The following is a 7710-nucleotide window of genomic DNA, read 5'->3' as shown; positions in this document are numbered from 1 at the left end:
ATAGGCGGATTCACTGTCCTTCACTCCATGCCGTACATGAACATTAATTCACATCGTAAAGAAAATGCTTTTTTGGTTGCAATCCTGAGGGCTAATTATTTGAATATACTGAAAGAATTTAAAAATATTTCTCCCTTATACATATATAAAAAATTATTGTCAACGAGTGTAGTGTACAGTGTAACGCTAAAGAGAGAAATTAGATTTGATTCTTGAAGAATTTATTATTGAGAAAAGTAGCCATAAACTTGAAATGATTAATTTTTTGTGAATAGTAAAATGATCTTAATTTCAAGATATTAAGACTCATTCGCTATAATAAGTCTTACATAGATTTTATCATAATTAATAATTATAGTAAAATAATTATAAATACAATAAAGAGATTATTATGCACATATGGTGAAGAAATTATTATGTGCAAGTTATCTTTGATAGTCATGTAAACATATTTTCTTATTTATAAGAGAGCATTATTTTTATGATGCTCCGTAACCATACAATCTTTGATAACGTGTACAAACAATTTACTACCCAATCAGTAAAAGGACTATAAATAAATGCATATAATTGCTTATGTACAAAAGCAAATCGAATTAAAGAATTAGTGTAGGTTTATTTTATATGGGTTGTTAATTGTAATATAATAATTCAATAATATTAAAAAATATTATAAAAACTCTTTAAATATATATTAATATATTAACATATAAAACATATAATAAATAATTTATCATCTATGCTAATAAAAATGGATTAAATCCCTTAAAGATTAGAAATTAAATTAAATTACACATTTTTTAAAATTTTGATAAGCCAAATTCAACTATATAGAGAGATCTATCTATCTATTTATATTTATATAAATATATAAAAGGAGAAAATAAGAGTAATTTTTTCTTTCCTACTTGATAGTTTCTATAAATTTTAAATATATTTATTACTTTTTTATATAAAAAGCAAAAAATAAGATCAATTTTCTCACTCTACTTAACAATTTTTATAAATTAAATTTGATTTATTCATTATTGACGACTCCTCAAGTTTATTACAGATTTTTTTTTTCACATACATTGCTTCTAAACAGGTGACACTTCATATTCTCCATGTGACATCCTTCCTTTCCATCCCCAACTCCCATCTGAAAATCCTTTTGCACAACAGCTGTTTGGTGAGATTGAATTTAGATATGTTTAAGGAAAATTTTGCTTATTTTTACTCTTTCATTATTTTCCTCTAATTTTTAAAAAATTATATTTGATTTATTTTTTTTATTACTTTTCAATGTTTAATCTCCAAACTCCCACCAATGAGAAAACTTATTATTTATATTTTTTGTTATTTTTGTTCTTTCATTATTTTCCTCTAATTTCTAAATAAGAAAATTCTATTGGATCTATTATTTTTTCTTTTTTCATTACTTTTCCCTGTTTAATCCCCATACTATCACCTATAAATCCTTTTACACAGCATAAAGCTTACTATTTATATTTTTTTTTCTTGAAATTAATGAGATTCAATTTAGATATGTTTAAGGAAAAAATTGTAGCTCTTTTATTATTTTTCTCTAATTTCAAAATAAATAATTTTCATAAAAGGAAATAAAAGCAATTTTTTCACTCCTATTTGGTAACATTTTAATTTAGAAAAATAAGTGAATTTTAATTAAAATTGATTTATTTATTACTTGAAAACTCCTCAAATTACTCCATTTCTATTTTAGCTTTTGATATCCCTTTATTGCATTTTCCTAAAATGCATTTCAGATAAATTATTGATTTATTTATTACTTGATAACTCCTCAAATTACTCTCCATTTCTATTTTAGTTTTTGATATCTCTCCTTTGCAATCCCCGAAAATGCATTAAAAGTAAATTCTCTTTATTTTAGTTATAATTAAATGTTTGTAACATTTTTCTCTTCCTTTTTAATTCCCAAAATATTTAATTATTTCTATATGAGAGTAATTAAAATGTTTTATTAGTATTAAAAATAGACGCAACTCTACTTATTTAAAGGCAACCTATCCTTATCTTGAAGTACCAACCAAAGATCAAGATAACCAAAACAAGGGGTGCTGGGTGTGATAAAGAAGACAAAGTTTGGAATGAGATGAGTCACGCTAAAAGCTCCCAAATGTACTAAGTCCATCCAATTTCAATACATGGAGGACAGAAAATTTTTGTTTTCTCAGCTATATGGTTTGATGATACCCCAGCTGATACTTTTGCTGCAACAACTACAGTGGTATTCTTTAGTGTTGCATTTATTGCAATAATTTTTTGGAAGCTATGAGTTCTGTTTTAGACAATGATGTATTACTTTCTAATGAATTAAACCAAGTTGAATCATTTTTTGTTAAGTACTCTCCTTCTTCCTATCTTTTATATAAAATGTACCATTATTTTTTGAGACTATTCTCTCACACTCAATTTTGTGATCTTATTTGATAGTTTTTTGGGATTGATCTGCTCGATGGATAAATTATGTAGTTTCTTCTTTTTCTGGATTCACCCCAATGTGTAATATGACCTGATGCATCAATCAAAACCACTATATATATATTAAAGCATAAAGGAATTTACTATTTTTGGAGTCATAAATTTTATTTTGTTTAGGTTTCATTGGTTAATGCATGGTTAATTTTAAATTTAATTTAAATAATTAAGAAAAATGAACAATTAAAAATTAATTTATTTCAAAATTCATGATCATAATTTCATAATTAAATATAAGTATAATTAATTACTCAAATTAAATTAAAAATAATTAATTACTCAAATTAAATTAAAATTGATTAAATTTCAAAAATTATACAGAATTATAAATATTCACAAAACTGTGAATTTTTTTTTTATGGATTCTAAAAGTTAAATACTTTATTCTTTAAATCGAGAAATGATAAATAATTAGAATCGGAATAATTTTATCTTAATGAATTTATTAATATTTAAACAATTAATCTAAATCATGTTACAAATGAATTTAAAACAGTGAAATTTAAATTAAGCAATGCTCTTAAAATTATTAATTAAAAAAAAATGTGTAAATAATTAATCTAATATACAGTAAAAGTTGCAATTGCTTATTGCTTTCCAAGCCAGTATGGGAAGGATGAAGCACTAGAAAGGAAGAGAGGAAATTATTCAGTAATAATTATGTGACTTTTCATTTTGCATTTATATAGTTACATATTTCCACAATATTACTTTAGAAATGAAAATAATATTTGCATATAAAATTTCACAACAAATTTGAAATATATATAACATAACAAAATCATCAAATATGACATTCTTAATTATACGTACTATAATATAATTTACAATTCAATCTAATAAAAAATAATAAATGTTTAATCATAATCTAAATATTATTATTACACATTTAGCAATATTTAAACTTTTTATAATCAACATAATACCTAAAAAGGTTGTTGTCCCTTGTAGCAACCCAAGAGGGGGGTGAATTGGGTGTTAATTAAAAAATTCGAAGGATAAGTAGAGATTTTTAAGTGAGATGTATAAAGAGAAGAAAGGAAAGAAAGAACACAATAGAATTTATAGAGGTTCAGCTATCTTAAGCCTATGTCCTCTCCTCAAGGCCCTCATTGAGAGTTAATTCTACTAAAATTCTTCTTTGGATGAAGAATAAACCCCTTAAAATCACCACAAGAGCAAACCCTTGCTCTTTTATAAATCCCTTTATACTCAAGAGCTATTTAGAGCTATATCACACTTAAGTAATAATAAATGTTCACAACAACCTTGAACCAAATCTCAGAACAAAGAAATTACAACTCAAAATATCAAGCTCTCAATAATCAATTATGGTAGCTCAAGTTCTAGAGACAGAGAAGAGGAAAAAATCTTTTGAATACAATAAATTCTCAAAGAAATAGTCATTGTTTTTTTCCTCTAGTCACAAATGGTCTTTATTTATAGTTTTGAAAAAAAAAAAAAAGACTGTTGGAAGTGCATTAAATATAAATATAGCCATTCAACCACACAAAATCCCATTTTATTAACTTATAAAATTCTAGATTTGGCTGCTGAATGTTAGGGTGCCAAAAAACATTATTTAAAAAGTAAACTTTGGCTGCCAAAAGTCCCACTTTTAGCTGCCAAAGTACTCTCTAGACAAAAAAGGGATTTAGGCTTTAAAACCTCAAAAAACTATCATTTAAATAGTGAACTTTGACTACCTAAGTTTTCACTTTCAGCTGCCGAAGTGCTCTCTGAACAAAAGGGCTCGAAAGGGCATTTAGACTTTAAAAACTTATAACTTTTTAATCCAAACTCGGATTTTTGATCTGTTTAAACTATTGGAAAGCTAATTTAATAAGCTTTTCAATGAAAACACTTTCAAAGAAAAATTTGCATTTCTCAAATATGAAAATTTCATTTTACTCCCTCTTGGTCAAGAAAAAGTTAAAAATAGAAATACTAAGAAATTTAGAGAATCCTAGACCTAAGCCAACATAACCAACCATTTAAGATTCACAGGATAAAAAAAAATTTTACATTATAGTGTCTCCTTGATCTTTGCTTCAATTTCTTCCTCTCTTTCAATCTTGATTTGAAGCAATTTCTCCATTTTGAACTTGGGACCTACAATCTTAACACAAACACTTCCAAGGTAGATTAGTAGCACACTAATTTTTTTGTTATCATCAAAACATGGATTAAGACCTCTAGGTCCAACAATCTCCCCCTTTTTGATGATGACAAATAATTAGTGGATAAGAAAAATTAAGCACAAGTGAAGTGTGTGTTTTTCAAAAATTCTCCCCCTCTCCCTTTCAAAAACAATTTATGTCTTAGTAATTAAAATTTGGAGAGCACATAAAAGAAGTTTTGACTCAATGAATATAATGCCATAATGTCATGAGCCTTAGATGAATGATGATGCAAAAGGATTTTTATATTAATAACAATTCAGAATATGTATCATAAATATACCAAAAAGCATCATATAAATATACCAAAAACATATATCCCACTAAAAAGCATGTATACCATATATATATCATATATAAAGCCTAAAATCTAGAATTATGCATCCACTATCTATATATCTTCCCCTTTTGGTATCATAAAAAATGTACTTCAAAGGGAAAGACGTATAAAAATTATGATAGGATCGATAACAATTGTAGGATCGAGCGCTTACCACTGTGCCAAAAGCTTAAGCCAAGCATCATTCAAAAGTTATTTTAGCACTAAGAGAGTCAATACATATCAAATAGTATGGTCAATTCAGTAAGCATAACATTATCAAGGTAACAAACTAGCTGATGAATTTATAAGCATTTTAGAGAGAAAGCACAATAGCATGCAAGACATTTTTAAACCAGCTAACTATTTTAAAAAATATATATCTAACCTTAGCAACTGTAAAACCAATTGTGAAGATATAAAAACACATGACAATGTATGAAGATTACAAGAACACTTCATATAATAGCAAACTTATAAGGTGCATTTCCAAGACAAGGCATACTTGATTTGAATCCTAACATAAGTATAAGTGTATTGTTTAGACACTCAAACCACATATATAGTGTATGCTCATTCTAGAACCAGAGAACAAAAGCAAATATACCGTATATGATTACATGAAGCTTGTTGAAATTTGATCAAAATATAAATTCAAGTAAGTTTTATGCATACTAAAAACTATTCACAAGAATATCTCAAAAAGAACCAAAAAATAGCAATACATATTTCCATAATACAAATTTAGTAATTTCATGTGAATAGGACTTATAAAATCATCATGGAGTCTATTCAAAGCAACAACAAAATTTTGACAAACAACCTTCTTAGGACAATCAAGGAGAATAATCTAAATTAAAGAGAAATAGTATTGTGATCATGTGGCAGTCAAAATAGAAAACCAGTGTAACACCCCCCACCCGTCTACAGTGTAGCCGAGCAAGGCGTGTCACACGGAGTACCAGAGCACCTGATCTTATCTGATTTCATTATAGTTCTTGAGTTACTTGTTCAAAAACTTTATCTGAGGTTTAGGCTATTTTTACTGTTTAATCAAAATCTGACTAATTTGGAAAATTCAAAATTTTTAATGACAATCCAGCAGAGTGCCGGCAGTAATTTGGACTAACAGTTCTTCTGAACCTGCCAAAAACAATTTCAATATATACTCAATCTCAATCAGAATCATCATGATCAGATACTTAACTCATATATCAGAATTCTTACATTTCATTATCTTACATAATTTGCTAACTAATTACATAAGTTTGTCAAGTACAGGATATACAAATAATTTAAAATATACTTAGAATGAACAGAATACATAACATGTGTAAATATGAGCCCTATCTACATACATTGCTGAGGAGGTGACAACCTTGTACACTTTTGACACTTCTGCAGATCTGGACTCCAAAAATCTCAGTCGAAGTACCTGTGCGAGGAAAACAATTCCATCGCGCTAAGCATTTCTGCTTAGTGGTGCAATAGTATAACAAGAAATAATATATACAAATAAAGAAAGAAATAAATCATAATTCAGATACTCAGGAATCAATTTAATTTTGGTATAATATTTCTAGTATCAACTATCTTATATACTAGTTTGATATTCTTTGGAAGCACTAAGTTATAACCTTTCAGTAATAATGCCTAGTATACAAATTATTATAACTGTATTGTATTTTAAGTCTCTATGGACCTGCAAATTGTATTTTTGTTATGTTTCTATTACTAATCTCTTTTACTCATTTCATTCAATACTTAATTTAATTGTACTGAAATTTCATTATACTTTACTTAACTTAACTGCTTGAATTGAATAATGTTTTAATTGATTGCCCGTGTAGCCTATACACTGACCAGACTGGATAAACGGTAAAAATAGCACTTGGTACCTAGTACCTCGGGCCACCACACCATCGATCACAAAGTATTTCCCGGTGTGCAAACAGTGTGGCTAAAAAGCCATATAATCAATCAGTAAGGCAATAAGCCGAGTATCATAACATAATCCGTATAGCCATAGGCTATTAAAATCACAGTGTGGCATAATAAGCCATAACACAATATGGCGTAAAGCCATTTACAGAACAGCTGTCAGAACTTATTGGCATGCCAACCTATCCAAACTAGTCAACTAGGCAAACAAAGGCATATTACAAGGTTACATATTTAATTCTTTATTCATAGGGTTTATACGTCTTTATGCCTTTCACTGGCCAACAAAATTGTTGACCTTTTTATGCATAATGGATAGGTTGATTCTAGTATTAACATGTCATAATTATTCAGTAGATCATCAGACAGATCACATTTCATATCAATTGTTCTGAAGTACCATTGTGCTCAAAGCATTTTTCCTGTCTCTGATAATAAGGACTAATGTCCCATTCATACATTCATGTGATTTATTAAGTCATTATGTTTCTTATTCACATTACTAGTCAAACATAAACGTTGACTTTTCCACACTTAACAAATATGTTGGTTCTAGTTGCACTAGGATTCCTCATTTTGAGTTTATACTCGTTCACATTGATTTCCAAACTTAATTCAAGGCTAATTATATGTGATTCCAAATTTTCAGATTTCATGGCCAATGGTTACTGTTCTATTGGGTCAGGCTATAGGGTGAAATTAGCAAAATTCTCTTCATCAAATTGTTTCTTATTGTGTTTTCTTTAATTTCCTTTTTGAATTACTCCATTT

This window comes from Hevea brasiliensis, chromosome 10 (genome assembly GCF_030052815.1).
Source record: "Hevea brasiliensis isolate MT/VB/25A 57/8 chromosome 10, ASM3005281v1, whole genome shotgun sequence".
Classification (NCBI taxonomy): Eukaryota; Viridiplantae; Streptophyta; class Magnoliopsida; order Malpighiales; family Euphorbiaceae; genus Hevea; species Hevea brasiliensis.
This window is presented reverse-complemented; position numbering follows the sequence as displayed.